This window comes from Cavia porcellus, unplaced genomic scaffold, assembly GCF_034190915.1.
Source record: "Cavia porcellus strain 051 isolate PalLab524CR breed Dunkin Hartley unplaced genomic scaffold, mCavPor4.1 scaffold_27, whole genome shotgun sequence".
NCBI lineage: Eukaryota > Metazoa > Chordata > Mammalia > Rodentia > Caviidae > Cavia > Cavia porcellus.
The window spans coordinates 997,186-1,018,148 of NW_026947510.1; the positions used below are offsets into that span (position 1 = coordinate 997,186).

Genomic DNA, 20,963 nt, shown 5'->3' on the forward strand with positions numbered 1-20,963 from the left:
TTCCATCCAGCCTTTTGTATTTGAGCCACAGCAGAGAGGTTACTGGGGGGCTGCCCTGCCGGCCCATCTGGCCCACAGCAGTGCTTGGCTCCCAGGAGCCGACACTGGGGATGCTACCCACAAATCCACACTGGAAAAGGCCTGAGGCTCATCTCACCCAAGCTCTCACTTCACAGATGAGGGGAGACTGAGACCAGAAAGCCCCTGGAGCACAGTGTCTTAGCTGGGAGCCCCACACCTATCCGTGAAGTCATCCGAGTTGGGGATGTGGTAAGGGAAAGACTAAACCCACACTGACATGTCAAAATGAATAAATGTTTAATTAAACATCCCCAGAACAGAACATTACTCATCTAGTCAATTGCATCTCAGCTCAACTCTTATATAGCTACAATAAATTTTATTTAATGAGGCATGTGGGTGCCTTTTAATATATTTGATGTGACGCAGTATGGAAATGCCAAGCAAGGACCTAGCAGAGGTCCTAAAATAGCCATACCCTCTGAAAGGAAGGGGTTTGCCAAAGATCTTTCATTCATTCATACTTTCATTCATTCAGTCAGTCATTCGTATGAGGCAGCAGTGGCCACACGAGGGCCTCCTAATTCTGCCAAGAGGTAGCTCATTGTCACCTTGTCCCTTTGGCCTCATCTCTGTGGCCTGTCCTGGACTTGATGTCTCCATCCATCTCTTTGTGGGCAGGGTCCTCAGTGTGCACAGGGAAATTGAGCTCTATAGAGGGTGAGATGAGCCTAAAGGCCACACAGCGACTGGCCAGGTTTTGCACCCCCAGGGACTCTCCCAGGCCTGCATGAATATTCACAGGCCTGACCCTGCGCTCCCCCTTCCAGAAGTCTGCGAGGAAGCCCATTACGGATTCATGCAGCACCTACTGCATTTCTAATTAAGAGAACACAGTTATTCTAATTTTAACATCACTCTCGTACTACCTCCAACCACCTCCTTCCACTTCATTTATGTGAGGGATGTTTTTGCCTTGGAAGATCAGGAGACACCCCCGGCTTTCTTGCCTATTGCTTAGTATGAGTCATCTTCGGAGGGTCCTCTGTAATGTGGGTGACTCTAGCTTCCTGTCTGGGGGTACCTGACAGATGTTTCCCCCATTAAGAAAAAAACACCCACCCAGGAGTTTCCAGACTGGGCTGCAGGCTGGAGGGTTCAGCCTCTGGATGAATGAATTCCCACTGCCTCCCAGGCCTGGCAAGCCCTGCTACTGACGCATCTTCCTCTTCCTCTCCCTCTTCCTGCTTCAGTTGAGGGCTGTCGGATAAAACACAGAGCATCCAGCTACAGTGAAATTTCAGGTAAACAATGAATGATTTTTTTCTCCCTTCCCCCACCCTTTTTTTAAGTGCAAAAATGTCTTAGAAATTGAACGGAATACATTTGAAAATTTTTATCTAAATCCTGGCTTAACTGCATACCCTCTGCCTTGATTTACTTTGGCCCCCACTCCAGCCACACTGCCCCTTATTTGAACATAGTCACACCTACAGCTTGCTGTGGCAGTCCTGTCCCTGAATCCTACAGTTGTCCCTTGGTGCTAACTTCTTTGACATTGAGATCTCAACTCCAGTGGTGGCTATGGAGGAGGCTTCCTGAGCCCCAAACAGAAGTGGGGTCCCCGACCACCATCATCCTCTCCTGCACCTAGCTTTACGTTTCTCATGGCATTTAGCAATGCGTCTGAGACAGATGTCTTCTGTCTCCCCTGTTTGAATGTCAGCTTGGGGAGAGAGCTGAATCCTTCAGGCAGAGAGCGGGCACAGGGTAAGTACTTGACATGTTCGTCTGTGCACAAGAGGTTTCAGTCTGCCTACACTGTGGCTGGGGAAACTAAGGCTCAGAAAGAGGATGGGGACTGGCCCGAGGTCCTGACTGGCCTTTTCTGCACAGTCCCTTGTGATGCACGAGCAAGGAGCTTTCCTATGACGCATGAGGAGGGAGAACAAGGTGCAGAATCAAGTGTGGGCAAGTGAGAGGGCTGGTTGGGCTGCCGAAAGAGGAGAGAAAAGCTTGCAGGAAGGAGCTATGTTTCCTTATTGGTGGTTAACCTGTGATGACACAGGTACAACTAGGTCCTCAATGGCACATGGACATCACTTTTTGTAATTTTAAATTATTGTGCATTTATTTTGATACGCATCAGAGAAAAATATGTAGTGGATCACTAAGTTCGTGATTTCTGGGATATACTTGCTTAGGACAAGGCCAAGTTGGAAATAAATCAATTGTCAAGAAAACATTAAGAAGAACAGAGAGGGACTGGGTATTTAGCTCAGCAACATAAGTGCCTGCCTTGTAAGCACACAGTTGTGAGTTCGATCCCCGGTACCGATAAAGAGAAAAAAAAAAAAAAAAAAAAGAACAGAGAATATCCATGAATGTAATAGATACTATAGAGATAAAAATAATCATGGTGCTGAGATTAGTAGTGATAAAAGTAATAAAAACGTGAGCTCTTGTGTCAGTCAGCTTTCTGTTGCTGTGACAAAATATCTGAGATCATGAACTTCTAAAGAGGAAAGGTTCATTTTGGCTCATGGTTTCAGGCTTCAGTCCATGGTTGCTTGGTTCTGTGGCAAGCAGCACATCATGGTGTTTGTGTGTGGAAGGGGAAGGTGCTTACCTCATGGGGTCCCCATATCCAACTCCCTCCCACTAAGTCCCATCCCCTTGGAATTTTCCCAACCATGCCACAGGCTGATGACAAGACTATGAACATATAGCTCTTTTAGGAACATTTGTCCAAAGATAGCAGGTCTTCTTTATTCTGTGCCAGCCCTGTTCTGAGCACTTTCCATGAATTTATTCATATATTCCCAAACTCATCCATGAAAGGTGTCCTTACTGACTCCATTTCCCAGGTAAGGAAATAAACACAGAGAGGTCATGTGACCCACTCACAGTCGGTCATGTGACCTATGAGAAGTGGAACTGAGATTGGGACCTGGTGTTCAGGCCCCAACACTTGAAGACAGAAAATGGTGGCCAAGGCACCCTTCACCTTCCTCTCTTTAATGCTGTGAGCACAGCCCTCTCTATAGCAGGGAGCCTCAGCCACTCTTACATCCCATCCTCGAATAATTCTGTCCCCCTCCAGCTGTCAACCAGAGTGGGATATCTCTTGGTGGGCTGAACAGAGACAGCTACATCAGGGTGCTGCTGCCAAGCAGGCCCTGCAGGAATTAAATCCTAGTGAGGATTCTGACTCAGCAGCTCTCAAAAAATACCCCAAAGAAAGTAGAGGACCAACGACATAATCAGTTAGCTCACAGTCGACTGCACAAAGATGTTCCTTTCAGTGTTGTTTATTACTGAAACATTGGAAGGGAATAAAGCTAAACACCCATCACCAGAGCACTAGTTAAGCCACTTGTGCTACACCTGTACAATGTAGCTGGCTTGGCTCACACCCATCACACCCTTCTCCCCGTGCTCTCAGCCTGTCACCCACTAGAGCCAAACTCTCTAGCCCAGAGCTTGTGCACAGGCTGGCCCTGCCACTGGTGCTCCCTCCTCTCCTCTCTTTACCTGGTTAACTTTCATTCACTCTGCAAACCTAGCTGTGTCATAGCTTCCCTGAGAGCACCCTCCCTCCACATGTAGATTTTAGCTCCTCTATAAGGAGCCAACGTGGGCCAAGTCTCTCTGAAATGTGAATCTCCCAGGAACAGTTTCTAGGCCCATATACTAGAATGATTCTTGTTTTCTCTTTCTCCCTAGTTGGGCTCTAGGGCTGTTAAGGTAGGAATTGATGTTTTGTCCCCAGTGTAAGTCTAGAACCTAGCACAGGGCCTGGTAGGCATTGAATGTTCACTGGCTGACGTACAAAGAATGACTGCTGGATACAGATTCAAATGCACTGATATGGCAAGGTGCCCGGGATACATTTGTATGCATGGAGAGCGCAGGTTACAAAATCTCTACAGCTATATATATACACACACGTAAGAAAAAATCTTGGAAGAACAAATGACAAACTAGTGCAGCCATTATGGAAAGCAGCATGCAAGTTCCCCAAAAATACCCTAACTGGGTTCAGGTGTATCTGCCACCTACTGCTGTGATAATGCTGCTTAACAAACAGTCCTTAAAGTCAGGACCTCTAAATAATGATCTGTGTTATGGGTCTGCAGGTCAACTGATCTGGGATGGGCAGATATGTTTCCTTTTCAGACTTGGGTCCTTTCTAGGTCTCTTTCTTTTGGCCAAAGAACATATCAAGGCCAATGCAACTTCTGTGGGCTGGAGGAGCTGTAGAGCCTCCTAGAGAGGCTGTGAGGAGCTGGGAACAGGGAAGCAGCCTGCCACCTGCCCCCTGCAGGAAGGCACTCTGGGTTGTGGGCAGGACAGATGGCAGGAAGGCCTCTTTAGTGGCAAGAGAACTCCTATCACCCAGAGAGGTTAGACACTTTCTCTGTGGCCCCAGGGCATGGTGGGCCATATTCACATCCCCTGATCTCTAAGTTCCAGTTCACCAATCTAGAACTGTGCTGCTCAGACCCAATTCTGTGCTCTTTCTGAGTCAGTGTGTCAGACTTGCAGGTGGAAGGCTTCCAAGGTGCCCAAGGTGGCAGGACACACATGTGTGATGATGGAGCGGAGAGACAAACATGAGGCCAGGGACAGGGAGAGAGGGAAAGGCAGGGAGAGAGAAAAGGAAGCAAGGAGGAGTCAGTTAAATTTTTATCAAACTTGGGGATCCTAAACTCTCCACTCAGTACTGTATTTTTAGCGCTAAATGGTGCTAAAAGCGTTTGCTGGCACCCTTTAGAGCAGGAGAGCTGCTTCACTAGGGAGCAGAAGCTATGCTCTGCTGTGTCACTGGATTCTCACTGCGCCTCACTGAGTGAGTGCACTTGCTGGAAAGATCCACCACTTTCCCCAGCAAATGCATTTGTTCCCAAGTCACTTTAAAAGGATGCTTGCCCCTGGGGAGAGCACCACAGCCTATGACCTGCCAGGCTGGCTAGGCTGTAGCATCCGAGATGGGGAAGGGAGGACGCTGAGCCATTTCTGTTTCATCCACAAGGAGCCAAGTCACTCAGCTCCTGGGAGTCCAGGGGACCTTGAAGGTTTCTTGTGCACAGGACTGAGATGTCCTTATTCCTAAGCAGGATACAGGAGAGCTTGTCTCTACACCTCCTTGTGATTCTGAGGGGCCTCGCCTAGGGCGATGCTGACATCTAAGAAGTGTGCTGTGTACCAGGTGGCTGTGTGGAGCATCTGGCATTGGCTGAGGGTGTTGTGGGTGGTCTGGGAACAGTTACAATCAGGCCTGTTTTACCAGCCGGTGAGGGAGGTAGAGTTAGAGGATGGTGACACTGGATGGGAAGTAGTATAAAATCAGAGAACTGTGGGGCTGGAGGAACCCCACTGGAGCTCTCGCTGCACCCCCAGAGCCTTCCTCTTGGGGACAGGCCCCCTCATCTTCCTCTTCATCTGTGACAGTCTGGCTGGCCACTTCCTCCCCAGCCAGTGGTGACACAGTGGGATTCCCGAGGCAGGTTACCAGGACAGGTCTGGGAGACCTCAGAGCCTGGGGTGTGGGAGGGCTGAAGGGATCTGGGACGAGTACCAGCTGGCAGAAGGGACAGAGCCCAAGAGAGAGGACTGAGGTGGCACCAGGGCAGGGCCCTATTGCCACCTAGGATTGAGCTCTTGGAGGTGAAAGGGGAAACTCAGGAGCCAAAGACGAAGGAAGACTGTGCTACCCCAAGAGGTCCATCTGGCAATGATCACACTCCTCCTAAGAAATTATACAGAACCTTAATAAATAAAACAAGGAGAAAGGATCTTATGGACATCCAGGTTGTCAGTGTGAGCTCAAGTAGTAGGCAAGGCACAAGTCATCTGCTCTCCAGCTTCCAGACATCTTTACGGCCTGGCCGGAGGCGGAGGTGGTTCACATTTGATTCTGAGAGGCACATGGGCCCTGTGGAGTCAGTATCACAGTGGTCCATGTGGCCAGCTCTGTGCAGCCTCCAGGTCTCCCTGGGAGTGGCATGTCTTTCTGGCTCAGAGAAGGAGCTCTACACTCCCCGGAGCTGACAGGAGCTGGGCAGAGGAGGGCTCCCGACTGTCACCTCCTCAGGGTGTCTTTCCTGGAGGGCAGGCTGCTCCAGGGCCTGCTGGAAAGCTGCCTGGGGCCTGGACTGATCAAGGAGAGGACATCTCCTTCCGAGACTGGGTGGCAAAGGCTCAGATCTGCTAAGGTACTGCAGCGTCCCACCTATCCAGGAATGAGTGACTCTGGGTCTTTGTACTGAGGCGGAACATGGCAGCTTCACAGAACAAATTGGTGGGAGGTCCCTGCTACCAGCCAGAGGATGTCCCTTGCTGCAGAAGAGCTGAGGTCAGAGTAGATGGATCCCCACTGGGGATGGCTCAGTAGGGATGAAGCCACATCTACCAGCTGTTTGTACAGGTTCTGAAGCACAGGCCCAGAGGACAGGAGGCTTTTCACAGTGGTCAGGAGGGCTGAGTTCTCCAGGGGGTCCAGGTGCTGCGATCCTCAGGCTAAGGCAGGCAGGCCCAGGGGAGTCACATCCATTGGCTCCCACATCTCCCAGCAACAGCCAGATGAGGAGAAGTTTTCACAGGGGGAAACCCACAACAAGGTTTGAGAGTAGCTCAGTGGGAGAGCACTTGCCCAGAATGCCCGAAGCCCTGGCTTCCTTCCCAGCACCACATACACACACCCATGCACATGCACACATGTACACATGCCAAACTCCCAAAGCAACTAGAAAGTCCTTTCCCTGAGATCACTACATGAACATCATCCTCAGACTCCTTCTAACTTGAGTTTTTAGCTGCTCCAAGTATTTAGGAGGGAGTGGTTTATAGCAATGCTAAGAAAATAAAAAAACACAATTGGGACAATGTCCAGAAATCCTAAACAGCCACGAATGAAGGAATGAGCCAGCCAGTCCTAGCTTTGCAAGACTTGGAAGGGAAATTCTGTTGTTGTTTGAGACAGGGTCTTGCTCTATGGTTCAGCCTGGTTTTCAATTTTCTATCCTCTTGACACAGTCTCTCCAGTGCTGGGGTTATGAGTGTGTGCCACCACACCCAGCCCTGGAGGGGAAATTATAAAAAACAAACTTAAAATTCCAACATATGAGAATTAGCTAAATAGCACAACAACACTTCCATTCTGCAAAAGCAAAGGGACAGCGAGGGTGGCTGGGGCACAGGTGTATGGGCCTTGAGGGCCTTGTTCCAGCATGAATGTGGCAGGGGCATTCCTGACACCAAGGCATCTGTGGGGAGCCGCCATCAGCACCTACTAAGCACTGGCTAGCAGGAGGCACAGGCTGGGCTCCAGAGCCCTGAGGGAGGACTGGCTTTGAGAGCAGGAAGCAGTTCATTGAAAGGGGTCGGTGACCAGGCAGCGAAATCTAGGGAGGAGACAGGAAAGGAACAACTCAGGTCACTGGACATTTCTCCGATGCTCATCAATCAGTTCTAGTGTCTCTGAAGTGCTAGCTACATGCATGGGACACTTTCCTAACCAAGATCAGAGGCTGCCCTAGGAGCCTGCAGCTCACACACGAGGAGAGGACATTGAATCTGCAGTGCTCAACCTGTGCAGCTTTTTCAAGGTTCCCATTTGGACTCTTAGGAGCTTGCTCCAGGCTCTCTTGTGCAGGGCAGAGGACCCTAGAGCAGGATCAGGAGACGCACAAGGACTACTCCAGACGAGCCCTTGTTTCTCCAGCAGGCTCTGCCTGATACACTGGCACCCAACATGGGCTGGCCTGTCCTCCATGTGCCCCAAGACCAGACAGGAGGAGGAAGAGGTTACTCCTGGCCCAGCTCCCTGGGAAGCATGGCTTTGACCCCAAGGAAGGAAGGAAGACTGTGCTACCCCAAGAGCACAGGGGTCAGGCTCTCAGTAGAGGACTGAGAGCCTGACCCCTCCCTCCAGCTAAGGCTGGGCCTGGCAGTGCCTACAGTCAAGGGTGCTACTCACAGTGCGGGCTGTGCTGCGGGCTGGGCTGAGGGCTGGGCTGTGGGCTGGCTTGGGAGTTGAGGGCCGGAGGTGTGGCGAGCTCCCGGAGCATGGAGACTGTGTGGTAGGCTGCAGGAAGCACAGCCGGTTAGGGTGGGAGGGCATGGGACAGACTGCCCAGAAATACGGGTGCCCACCTTACCTATGATCATGACTGCAGTCCCAGCCAGCAGGGGGAAGAGCGTGAAGAACATGACTTGGTAGGAATCGAGGAAGTGCGGAAAGAGGCTGCTGCCATCTGTCAGCGATGGCGAGAGCAGTCAGCAAGCCCTCTGGCCCCGGGGTGTCCCCTGGTGTTCCTGTGCTTCCAGGCACCTGTGCCGTCCCACCCAACCCTGCTGCAGCGGGGACGGCATGTGCAAGCCAGCCTCAGACAGGAGCACAGGGCGGTTTCCAGGTGTGCGGCCTGCCCAAGGCTGGGGCCAGTCCTGTGCTGTCTGGGGCTCTGGCCCCTCCTCCTGTAGCCTGTTGTCAAGACTCGGTTTCCTTCTGGGTGCGTTCTCCTGCCACTGTGCAAGGAACAGGTTGCTCCTAAGGCAAGGGACGCTGTTCTAATGACACTGAGGGGCTCTTCGTGGGGGACCTTGGGGAGCTCAGTGCTTGGGGTCAAAGCCATGCTTCCCAGGGAGCTGGGCCAGGAGTAACCTCTTCCTCCTCCTTCTGTTTCTCTTCCTCCTCCTCCTCCATCCATAATCCTACACTTAAAGCTCATCTGGGACCAAGAGCTGCCTTCCTGCTCCCTCTGCCACCACCCTGAGACAGCAGAAAGGCACAGGTTCCTCATGCATAGGGCCACACGGCCTGCCTGTCCTCCTCCAGCCACTCCCAACCAGGCGGCCAGTGCTGCTCAGGCCCCTGCTGTTTGGGGAAAAGCACTCCATGCCTTCCACAGGGTCTGTCGCACTGGCTGCATGGCCCTGCCCTGGCCACTCATCCTTGAAACGAGTGAGGCAGCCTTTCTGTGCTGTCTCCTGCCTCCCACAGAGGGGACATGAAGCCCTTTCCTTGGTACAGCTTCAGAAATATATATTCTTTCTGGCCACATTTGGAAATCTGAGTCCTCCCTACTAAAGGATCTAGCTTTTGACAAGTGCCAAGCAGTGACTACAAACTAAGTGACCCCTTCACTCAACAGCCGATCACTGAGCACCCGGGTGTCAAGGCCCTGCTCTAAGTGCTGTCCTTGCACACCTGGCCTCTGGGCACAGGTGTTGAGCAGGGACCCTAAGAATTAACTGTCTACTCAGGACTGACAGCTGGCAAGAGGAAAAAGAAAAGGGCCAAGTGTTGGGAGTGTGGCTGAGGCTTTCAGTACGAGCCCAGATGCAGTATTAGAGAGGGTGGGATTACAGGAGGTGAGGGGGCAGGTCAAGGGGTTACCTGGGGGGCAGCGTCTCAGGCAGAGGGGAGGTGGTGGCCAAGGGGACAGGACTTGTGTAGTCCATCAGGGACCCTGAGAGGTAAGTGTGAACGGATGAGGAAGGCAGAGGGCCTAGTGCCCTGGGGCCATCAGAGGGATGGGGGTGTCGCCTGCTGATGGTGGGGCTGAGTGGGCTGCTGAGCACAGGAGGCTGCTTTGCTGGGGGATGCCAGGGCAGTGGGGAAGTAGTGACAGTCACCTTGAGAGACATTCTGTACCTGGGCTCCTCCAATTTTCACACTGCCGCTTTCTACTGATACTGGAGACTGAGTCAGCCCATCCCTCCCTGTCGCACTCTGTGACTCTCGGGACCAGGCCCACGGTGGTCCATCACAAAGGCCACGGTGACAGGAATTGGGAGGGCCCGGTTAGTGGCAGAGCTGGAGAAGGTCAGGGCTGTGGACAGAGGTCCTTGGCTGCCGGCCGCAGGGTCCGAAATGCCAACTATGAATGTGATGAAGCTGGGCAGTCCCAGAGATTTCTCCTTCACGAAGGCCAGAACAGCTGGGGACCCAGACTTCACCTGGGAGAGAAGTCAGGGCTGGCGCTATGCATTCTGCACAGCAGGCCACCTGGGCCAGCAGCCCTTGAGCTGGACATAGAGCACTCCCTTCCCAGGTTCAGGGGGTTCTGGTGAGGACCTCAGCCTGTACCATACCTCCTAGACGGGGTGCCCAGGATGCTTCACCGACAGCGTGTGGCTTGCAAAGCCAGAATGCACTGCCTACATTTGGGGTGCTACAGTCGGTGCTATGGAAGTCTAAATAAGCACTATTTCAAAAACTGCTAAAGCAGACACTGTACCAGCCTCCAGGGAAGCCGCCGAGGGCTCTGTGTGTGGCCTCTCTAGTGATAGTCCCTGCCCAGGCCTGGTAGCTCTGCCAGCAGCATGGCCTCACTCCCTGTTAGAACAGGGGCCACTGCAGCATGAGGAGGAGCCTGCAAGCCCTTCAGCCCATTCCCCAATGGCTCCCCAGGCTCACAGGCTCGGGCTTTGGGGCGCCTTCAATCCTGTATAGCAGCTGGAAGGGAAGTCAGAGAAAGGACGCTTGTCCCCAGGAGAGGTCAGAGCAGCTTGTGAACTCATTCATCCATCATACTGAAAGCTAAGCATACTCTGAACTTTCAGTTGCAGATAAATTACCAAAATTATACTGGTAGCTGACATGGGGGTGCACGCCTGTGATCCCAGCTACTTAGCAGGTTGAGACATGAAGAGCTCAAGTTTGAGGCCCGGCTGAGTAATTTCCCAAGACCCTGTCTTTAAATTAAAAAACAAAAACCAGAAATTGAACTCAGGACCTTGTGCTTGCCAGATAGGCACTGTGTCACTGAGCTATAGTCCTGGCCCTCAAAGTAAAATTTTTAAAAAGGGATTGGGAATGTAGCTTGGTAAAGTGTTTGTCTAGCACATGGGAGGCCTTGGGTTGTATTCCCAGTATCACCAAAAATTTTTTTAAAATTTTACTTAGCTGAGTAAAGCAAAACAGTGTTAAGGAAAAAAGATAAGGGTAAGAGTATTTTGAATTTTAAAAAGTCTAAGCTATGTGTGGTGGTGCACATCTCTAATCCCAGCACATGGGGGACTGAAGCAGAAGGATCATGGCCTCAAAGCTGGTCTGGGCTACAGTGGGATGTTATCTCAAAAAAATCTCTTAATTTTAATTTTAAAGAGATGTGGCCCATCGCTTCTCGGCCTTTTGGCTAAGATCAAGTGAAGAGATGTGGCCTTGACACACTACTCCTTCTGCTGGTTCTTTCCATGACCCTGGCCCCTGCCTGAGCGGAAGTGCAGGATGCCTCTCACCTCCAAGCTCTCCAGGGTCTCCGCAGCACCGAAGACCTTAACCTCGGAGCTGGTGTAGTGATGGCTCAAAAGGATTTCAGTCTGGTCAGCGTAGAGCCGGGGGCTGAAGGGCACTTCTGCCCCCACCTGCTCCAGAAAGAAGTGGCTGCCAGGAAGGGAGGCGGTGACCACCAGTGTCGTCGTTTTGGTGCTCAGGTGCTTGAGCTGCATGTCTGCCAGTCTGAGCATGGTGACTGAGCAGAAGTACTGGCCTGCAGAAACAGGAGCATTCACCCCGTCTCCTGCACTCCCACGCAGGGACACCACCCCTCCCTGCTTCTCTCACCCCTCCCACATCCTCCAGAGCCCATATAAGAAGTTTCCTCCTCCAGGAGGCTTTCTGGCAATCTCATGTTGGACGCCTTCTCTGTGACCAACGGTCCCCTCCACTATTTCAGAACCCCACATCCCGAGCTGAGTGGTGCTCCTGGGGCAGGAAGCATAGTGGAGCCAGCCTGGCCAAGAAGGAGAACAAATAAATGGCAGCTAGATGCTATACCCTGATGTGGGGCTGCAAGTCCAGCCAGAGCTGACTCCGAGATGGCCAGCACCCTGCTGCAGTGGGGGTTTCTGGTACCTGTCACTATTTGGACTTCAGTCCCATCCTCCACCCTAGACCCACAGTAAAATAGATGCTTGGGACCTGAATGCCTGGGTTTGGTCCCTTCCCTTCCAAGCCTGAGCAGGTCAACCTCCAACAGTCTGCTGTGTGAGGCCCGAGCCTAGGCCCAGGGCCCAGGTGTCCACAGGACACATCTGCTGTTCAGCAATCACAGCACCCCTTGGCCAGCACGTAGAAGGGCCAGGCTGGTGCTGAGATAGCCTTGCGTTCTATGCTCCAGTACCCTGGGCTACTGAACAGCTACACCCCAGCATGTGCCTGGTGCAGCCCCTGACTACTTAATAAGGACACCTCCATCCATCTCCCTCACTGTGGCAGAGTGAGGCACCACTGTCCCCATTTCAAGGTAAGGGATGGAGGCCAGGACTAGAGGGGGGGACTCTAGCCCGCGTTTGGAGGCTCTGCATCCTTTCTCCTGGGTTTGGGTGGCAGAAGAAGCCAGCCTTGGTCTGGCTCAGGAAGGCTGACCACTCCTCATGCCCTGAGGGCCCACTGAGGCCAGGGGCCTGGGGCAAATTCTGAGCTGGATTCCTGACAACCTCCACCTGTTGGACAGATGGCCACCATGAGCCACAGAGACCTCAGATGGACACTAGACAGAAGTACATAGACAGAAGTACCTCCAGATCCCTGCTGGTTTACCTAGAGCAGTGTCAAAGCCTGGCCCAGATCCCTGCTGGTTTACCTAGAGCAGTGTCAAAGCCTGGTTCGACGGCAAAGATGTCTCCTGCCAGGAAACTGAAGATGTCGTGCTTGAACCGGAACTGGCAGCCGATAATCAATTTGGGGTGCAAGGTCTCAATGACTTCCCTCTGCATGGCAGAGCACTCACCTGAGGAGGGGGGGTGGTGAGGAGGGTCCCCTGAGGGCTGGCAGGGCCGCAGATGGCACATGCACCCATATTCCTTCCATGGATTTTCACAGATGCCAGGGCTTTTCATAGATACTGAGGGTAAATTATGCAGAAGGTCAGCCAGAACATGGGCAACTTCAGCTCAGAATTCTGCATGGGCTCTGAGCTGGCACTGAGGGCCACAGCTGATGGCCGGGTATGCTCTTGTCACCTGGGGGAATGAGCGATTATTTCCAGACACTAGGAGGGCAATAATTCTCCAGTAACACCCTGAGAACCACTTTGGTAGCAGCAGAGTACTGCCCACTAGCACCGAAGGCAGGGAAGGAGTCAGTGACCACCATGTAACAAGCCTGAACCATTAATCACGATAAGAATGGTGTTTAATCCTATCAGTCAAGTGACTTAAAAAAAGAAAAAACTAACCGGCAGCCTCTACTGAGTATTTTATCTGTAACAGCTGCCGGCCAGGGCTGTCGCGAGGTAGAATGCATGGTTTGGGAGTGGTAAGTACAAAAATTAAACACAGCAACCGTTCTCGCTAAGTCATTAGTTCCTCCTATTAATGATGGCAAACTGCAGCTTTCTCTGCTCTGGTGCCCTAGGGCTGATGCCATTTCTGACTCAGAAAGAGGCCACTGCTGGGAGCTGGCTCTAGAAGACTACTTTCAAGGGCCTGGCCTGTGGAGGTCTCAAATTGCTAAGAAGTTGCAAGGAGCAGATGAGCTGGAGCTAAAGGCTCTTTCTGGGGTCAGGGTGGCAGGAAAGCAGGGTGGCAGATGGAGTTTGGCGGCAGAGTGCTTGTCTAGCATGGGTGACACCCAGACTTCCATCCCCAGCACTGACAAAAGCAGATACAATCCTTTCCAAAGCCTACAGGGAGCCACTTTCAGCTCCCCCTGTCGGTAGGGCCCTCCCCAGACCTCCTGAGCCCCCACTGCACTCCGGACCTCTTAGGTTTGAACTTCTGTCTCCCAGGGTAACAGTCACTCGGGAGGCTGTGGCATCTTGAAAAGTGGTCTGGGTAGAGTGGATGCGATGGGCCACAATCCTCTGTGGGACACTGACCATGACCTAGGGAGAGAGCAAGGAAGCCTGGTGGGCACAGACTGCGTGCCAGCTGGGCTGGGCATTTCTATGGGTTCTTACTCCCCCAGAAGGCCCTACAGCTCCCAGGGCTGCATCAGGTGTAGGGCTGCAGGTGGGCTCACCAGGAGCTCCTGCTGCCCAGCACTACCTCTTCCGGGAGTCCCACATGTCCCTGCAGGACTGGCTGAAGCTGCCCACTGCTGCCCTGGCCTTGACTCCCATCACCCTGTCTTCTCGTCTACTCCTCACTGCCATGCTGGTTTTCTCTCCACTTCTCCCAACTCCTTGGCCATCACTAGAACCTTCTGCCTAGGCTGCTGTTCCTGACACACCCCATCTCTGCTGAGGGACTGGGTCATCTCCAGTGTTCTGCACAGGGCTCCAGATGCGCCACCCAGCTGTCCCTGAGGTTCATGTGAGGTGTGGTGACACCCACCCAAAGCCACTGTGCCCTCCATCGTCTCCCTACCACCCTCTGGGCTCCTCTCTCAGAACAAAGACCATCATCAATCGGATTACCCATACTGGACACGGGAGGCACCACAAGCCCTCCTTTGCTCATCCCTACTTCCACAGTGCCACGCTGGGGTGACCCCCTGCCCAAACCCACTTGGTTTCTGCCTCAACCGCCAGTCCTGGCTCAGCCTCACCCTCGGTACTGGAGCAGTTGCCCTTCAGGTAACCCTTCAAGACACACCCTGTCTGTATCATTCTGACTAAAACAACCCACCAAACCCACGGGGTGGGGGGTCTCATCTCTGTGTCCTGGAAAGGCAGTGGTGGCAGCTCACAGTCAAGGTGCAGCTATAGACACTGAGCCCACACTAAGTGCATCCCAGTGTGCTGGCATGTTTCAGCTTCCTAGGGAAACTGAGGCACAGGGATAGCTTGCTCCAGGTCACATAGCTGTGCAGTGGACAGGACTGGCTCTGAACCCAGATACTGTGCCCCTGGGTCTCACGCTCTTTTAGGGGGGATGAATCATGCTGTGTTGCCAAGGTTGATGTCAGCCTCCCAGGCTTGTGTTCCTCCTGCTTCCATCCCACGTAGCTGAAGATGCCAGGTACACTCTGCTGGCCATGTTCATCACTGTGGCCAACTACACACTGTCACCTGCCCACAATGCCAGACCCAAATTTCTGCTTTCAAACCTGACTCACCTAGTCGCAGGTGGCCCCCTACCTTGACCACTCCAATGGCCTCCTCTGGGAAAGCAGCCCATCATTAATCATAAGGTGTCTGTATCTGCAACCCACCTGCCAAACCACACAGTCGCAGTGCTAAATATGCAAACTGTTAGGTTAAACCACTGGATTCCAGAAAGCACATGCTGGCTCACAAAATGAGATGCTTTTGGAACTCGGGCAGACCAGGCTCATTGATTCATTCTCGGCTCGAGATAAATGCAAGAGAGAATGGGTTTTGTTTGCCTTCAGAGAGACTCCAAAGGTGACTTGCTGGGGGAGGTTTAACTGCTGGTGACACCAAATGTCTCGGCTGTCCTGCCCACAGCCAGTGCTTCCTTGGGGAAGTGCCCACCCTGGTGTCTGCCTGGTCACACTGGCCTGGGCCCCCAGGGTGGGAAGTGGAATCATCACACCAGTTTGATGCATGTACTGGAGGCCTATGGTGAACAGGGAACTTGTGCCCCGCTCAGAGTTAACGAGTGGGCGATTCTAATGGCTTTGGACAGCTCCTGGTGGTTCAAGATTCTTGCAGAAAAGGGAATCCTAACATATGAGTAGATGCTCGTCCTGTGCCCATGGATTTTATCAGTGGAGGAATCATAATCATGACTCCCTTAACAATATGATCTGACAACCACAGCATTTTCATCCTATTAGGGTTACAAGCAATCTAGAGATGGTTTAAGGTGTCCTGAAGGTCAGATGAACCTATGGAAACCTGTATACCAGGGATCTGTGTGCCTGCAGATCCTGGCATCCAAGGGGACCCTGCCACCAAGTCCCCGAGGACAAGACCGGTAAGTGTCTCTGACCACCCTCAAGCCCTCCTCCTTGTAGGTCCTCAGATGCCCTGCGATCTCATAGTAGACTGTCACAGGTCCCACGTCCTGAGCCATCGTCACCCCTGTCTTCGAGTCCATGTGGAGGATGTTACTGGCTGAGAAGCTCCAGGTTCCGGAGATGCCTGAGAGAGGAATTCCTGGTGTCACCCATAGATCACACCTCTGGCTGCAGCTAATGCCCAGCTGACCGGATGACTGTGCCAGCCTCAGTAGGGAGCCCCAGGCCACTGCTCTCACCCTTCTGGCCCCTGTACCTACTCTGGGTGAGGCGCTGGGTCCCAGGCCACTCTGGCCCCTACTGACACCTCTCTGTCTGTAGAGGGCTCTCCGGGGCAGGAGTTAAGCCCTGATATTAGGGGCACGTCACATCCTTGCATGGGGAACCGTTTGATGCCCTGTCCTGGGATGGTTAAGGGCTGTCCATAAAGTCCCCCGCCCTTAAACCCTCCACTCAGCACACTCCCACCTGGTTCCCCCTGTCAGGGCCTTTTAGTAAACAGAAAGCAGGTGTCAGGCCCAGCACTGTGTTCACAGTCAATCACATTATACAATAAACTCAATTAAAACTCAACAACCCTTTTCTATTTATGGCAAATTGTAGTTGTTTTTCTTTAAAGATAGTATTTAATTTACTCTTAAGATGATTAATGAGGCAAAAATGGGAGTCCATTGGAAAATAAAAATTAAGCAAATAACAGAGCCTGAGTTTTCTGGCTGTCGGGTGGCACAGGAATGGCTGAAATTGGAAACCATTAGCTACCTCCACAATCGTGTTTGCGTGTGTGTCCCAGAGCAATGCTATTCTACCCAGTAGCCACTGACCATGCAAGATACTAAAGTGACGAATTCAGTCCCCTAGGTGAGTTAACTGTATATGAGCATCCTGGAAAATACTGGATAAACAGCGAGAATTTGGGACAGTGCTACAAGCCCACAGGACTCTACTGGACAGTGCTGTTCTAAGGAGGGACTGGTGAACTCTCCACAAGAACCCGATGGCAATCAGTGTGGGCCACGCAGAACATAGAATCTCTGTCATCACAGAATCGGTGTAGCTGGGTTTCAGTACAACTGGATTTGCAAAACACAGGCTGCAGGTTACCCTGGTAGCAGGCTCCAACCCCTTCTCCGGAGCGCCCTCCACAGGCTCTACCTGTGTGCCTCCCGTGACAGGGCTGGGCACCTCCCAGCAAGTGTTAGTAACTCTTACCTTCCAGGCCAATGAGAACAGTGGCCAGGCAGAGGACGTTCTCTACCACCACCGTGGCAGACAGCTCCGGGGAGATGGCCTGCAGGATAGGCAGCGGGACGTAGTCGGAGAGGCCTCAGTGTCCCACACACGAAGCAGTGTCAGGCCCGTGCTCACTGTGTGGACGATGCAGGTGTTATTGGTGGTGCCCTTGCCAATCTGCACAAAGTCATCTCTGAGTGTGGAGGAGAGAGGAGGCATGGGCTCAGACTCAGGAGAGACATAGTCCAAGTCCTCTGCTGAGTGCAGGTCTGGCAGCTGCCACAGAGAGGGCAGCACAGGTGGTCCATACCGGATCCCAGCCTCTGATATCTGGGCCCTGAGCTGGTCACTGCTCTGACCCTTGCTGGATACAAGTGTCAGAGTGACTTCTGTGGTGTAGCTCAGGGAGCAGGCAGTAGGGTCCCTTTTCTATGGGGCTGCTAATACTCAAGGCTGATCCAGAGCCAACAAGTGAACACAGAGCCCCATGACCGAAAGTCCTCCTGGCCATGCCCTCCAGTCACAGCCCTGGGGACCAGGTCACTTTTCTCACCCAGCAGGGGTAGTGACAGATACTTGGGGAGGTGAACCAGTTTGTCCAAGCTCATAGGACCCACTGGATCTGAACCAGGCCTAACACCAAAGCCCAGTTCCTCCCACTGTGCAATGCCTCTAACACTGTCCCTCAATGTGCCCAACCACATGATGACACACTGCCTGCAGGTCCCCTGGGAAGGAATCACCCCGCTCGTCAATATGTACCACGGAGACTCCCTCAAGCCCATCGAGGATGAGGTAGCTGAGTGTAGCTGCACTGTCCCTTTGGGAAACAAGACAGATCTGCTGTCACAGATGGCCCGGCTCCCAAGTCTGTGGCCCGGTCCAGGCATCTGTGGCTCCTGACTGCTCCTGCAAGGCAGAGGCACATGAGCCACACGGGCTGCCGCTGTCTGCAGCCCCATCAGTCACCCAGAAACAAGCGAATCCAGAAACCCACAATGCCTGGGTCAAGGACAGCGAGCCTCGCCCTCTTCTGAGAGAGGCTTTGAGTCGGCCAGTGGGGAGCAAGTTGTGAGGGCTGTTGGTTTCACTGCTAACGTAACACATTTATGCCAGGGACTGTTTGTTTCTGCAGCCTATGGTTTCCCATAGACTGCAGCAGGATGGCCTGGCTTGGTCAGCAGAGCGTGAAGTTTGAGTCAATGGGACCCAGAGCTGGGCCTGAAGAAACTGCTAGTTTCTGTGTGTATATGTGTGTCCCCCTTCTCTGCCTCAGTTTGCTCAACTGTGAAGAGGAGAGGCAGTCCTGCTCTGTCCTACTTTGTAAGGCTGGCAGCAGGACGAAACCAGTGTACCTGCCAAAAAAGGGGTTTTCAAATGAAGGACATTGTGTGTGCACTGTGCAGGAGACTAATTTTGCAGTATTCCATACTTTAGTAAAGAAGGAACACAAAGAACAGGCCCTTGTTGACAGGCCCAGGTTCCTCTGAGTTTCAGCAAATATTATTTTTCTGCTCCCCAATTTCTTCCCCTACCAACTGTCTCCTGATAATCTAAAGAACTTCTATGCATCCTTTAAGGGCCCTGGGTCAAGCACCTCCCCTAATATGTTCATGCTCTGAGCTTTTTAATTGTAACACATCATTTCCTTACAGCCCTTTCCTGCTGTCTCCCAACAGGGCACCTCACATCGCTCATCTTTGAGTTCCTGGTTCTTAGCACAGTGCTGGGTGAATAGCTACTTCTTGGATGGCTGAACACTGTGCGTGTGTTCCACTCACTCTGTAGCTGGTCCTGAGGTCCCCGGAGGATCCTCCTTGGTCACTGCACTTGGGTACAAGCATCTATAGTAAGAAAGGCAGCCTGTGGAACCCAGGTGAGAACTGCGTTTACACAGAGCCTCTGAACCAGCGCTGCATTTTTTCCTCATCAGGCAAAAGGAGCTGAGTCATGTGCCTGTTTGTCTGGAGCTTTATAAATGAATTGGGAAACATTAATATTTGTTCTGCTTCTATTTCAGGGTTCAGCAGTCGCAGCTTTTCAGACACCTGGAAAAGAGGGCGAGCCATATTTCCTGTGACACCAAGAGTCTTGTCCAGCCCAGGTGACACCTGTGTTCTTGCCACATGGAGACCAAGGATGAGAAAAACTGTCCCCAGCACCTGCTGTGTGGTGGAGGATGTCATGGGAGGGCCGCTTTGAGAGGCTCAGGTGTGATGACAAAAAGCAGGTGAGTCACGTGTGTGCCGGGGGAGCTGGGGTCACAGGCACACCCTGTCACCAGTTAGAGTGCACTTCCTCCCAGCAGGGGTGCACAGGGAGGTGCTACAGAGCATCCTGCCAGCCAATGTCATCGTGTAAGGACAACCCCTTCCTCCTCTCTGCATCTCACTTTGTCTCTTCGAAGCCTCTTGCGGGATTATGGGATCAGGGGCATGGGGATTGATGAATTGGGTCTAGTAGGCAACAGGCCAGACAGTATGGAGCAGATCTGATCCAGCCACTCCCAGGTGCTCCACAGCCCTTAACAGCTCCTGGTGCCAACAGATGCAGCATGGACTGGGATCTCCGGCCCCTTCTCACTATGTTCTTACTATGGCCACTGCTGCCCAGCATCCTGTGACTAAGGCCACTGGGTGCTGTGGGGCTCCCTAGCCTTCCAGCCTGATGCACAGGCCACTCCTTGATAGGCAGCGGATGCTATGTGCTGTGCTCCCCAACCAACTTCTGCTCAGACCAGCAGGTCATCCCCAAGGCCTGAGCACCTAGTAGTATCTGAGTTGAGCTGATGCCTGAGCTGATGGACAACTTTCCAAAGTATACTAGCCAGCTCTCTTAGCCCTCAGCTCCTCTGTGTGCTGACTACATACAGAAGGCTCTGTTTTCTGATCTGTAAAATGGGTCTGAAATGAATCATCATGCCATGCCAGTCACAGAGCAGTAGGACTCATGTGACCTGAGCCACTGGAGTGCTCAGGATGAACGAGAGAAGCCTTTGGAAGCTAGAAGGAGTTTTGTTTTGGCGCAGAGGGCAGCTGCAGCAGAGGCCCCTTCTGCTGGGCAGGGGTCATGCAGAGTGGAGTGGCCTCACCAACTTTGCAAGGCAGGTGCTTATGCTGCTGAGCTACATTCCCTGCCCTCCTCACCCCGTTTGGCTTAGACACAGACTGCAGAGTAGTCACAGCCGTGAGCAGGCTGCCTCCCTTCCAGCTCAGGAAGGCAACAGCGCCAGCACCATGGGAGATGGCAAGTGACACACAACCTCGTGGTCAGGCAGACAAGGGAAGTGGGGGGCTGTTGCAAACAGCAGTGCAGGGCTCTGCCAAGGGCAGGCTCTGTCTCATCACTGGATGATTCTGCCACAGGGCGTAATGCCACACGTCCAGGGCATGCTGCCCACTGATTTTCACATGGGATCTTCCTGTTTTTAAATATTGGCAACTAATCCTAGTTGTTTCAATGGCTGGAGTGAGCCAAGCAGATCCCATCTGGGGCTGGACCAGCTCCCCCACTTCCTGATTTCCTCCAATTCCACCTGCTGTCCTGCAGTCAGGGACCCAGCTGAGACTGAAGAAACTGGAGGCTGCTGTCATTCTCAGACAGCTCCTGGAATTGACTGTTTTATTCTTAAGCAGGAGCAATGTGCGATTGTGCACGTGTGTGTCTATGCAGGACTGTTTCCCTGTGTCTCTCTGAGGATGCGCATGCCTGTGTGTGCCTGTGTCTGCATGGATAAATGTGAGCCTCTGGCCTCTGTGCATGTCTGTTTAGATGTCTCTGTGTAGCACACACAGGCACGCACAGACAGGCCAGAGTTGGCAGATACATGTTT

At 52.6% G+C, this 20,963-nt stretch overlaps 1 long non-coding RNA gene across 1 annotated transcript; it reads left to right on the forward strand.

Moving 5' to 3' along the window:
• The first annotated feature begins 1,178 nt into the window (after positions 1–1,178).
• LOC134473618 (uncharacterized) lies at positions 1,179–16,471 on the forward strand. The gene is made up of 3 exons (XR_010043969.1): positions 1,179–1,325; positions 15,716–15,855; positions 15,936–16,471. It is a non-coding gene; the product is annotated as an uncharacterized LOC134473618 (long non-coding RNA).
• The last annotated feature ends 4,492 nt before the right edge of the window (positions 16,472–20,963 follow it).